Source organism: Monopterus albus, unplaced genomic scaffold (genome assembly GCF_001952655.1).
Source record: "Monopterus albus unplaced genomic scaffold, M_albus_1.0 scaffold328.1, whole genome shotgun sequence".
Lineage (NCBI taxonomy): Eukaryota > Metazoa > Chordata > Actinopteri > Synbranchiformes > Synbranchidae > Monopterus > Monopterus albus.
Window position 1 is genome coordinate 814,228 of NW_018128208.1, and position 560 is coordinate 814,787.

Below are 560 nucleotides of genomic sequence, written 5' to 3' on the forward strand. Positions count from 1 at the left end.
ATATATATATATGTGTGTGTGTGTGTGTGTGTGTATATACTGTATATTATTGTTTTATATCACAGTGAACTTAATATTTGAGAGTTTTGTGCTTTTAGTCAGACAAAAAGCAATTTGAAGACATCAACCTTTTCAGTTTTCACTATTCTACATCATTTTATAGACCAAATGATTAATCAGTTACTCAAAAAATTACAGTAGATGCACAGTTGCAGCCTGAAATCTAAATTATAGTAGTAAGACCATATCCATAACCAGTGTGTGATGTGACAATCTTGGGGGTAACAAGGCAGACATAAAGAGACAGTGAACTGTATAACATCTGACACCTAACAGACAACCTAGTGTTTGTGAATTCTGTGCTGCAGTGAGCAGAGAGATTAGTGTCACTCCACAGCCTACACTGACTTTTATTCACACTTGTGCACACAAACTACCTTAAAGTTACAGTGACATGCTGTGTGTGGCCATAATAGAAAAATACTTGCCGGCCCTGGTTCCCCTCAGTAGGTATTAAGAGTCCATGCTTGTCATTCATCCATCTGTGTTTATTATATAGA

At 36.2% G+C, this 560-nt stretch overlaps 1 protein-coding gene across 3 annotated transcripts in view; it reads left to right on the top strand.

The window, feature by feature from the left end:
• LOC109974346 (syntaxin-1A) overlaps positions 1-560 on the top strand; it is a 58,544-nt gene that overhangs the window by 38,132 nt on the left and 19,852 nt on the right. The window lies entirely within an intron of this gene.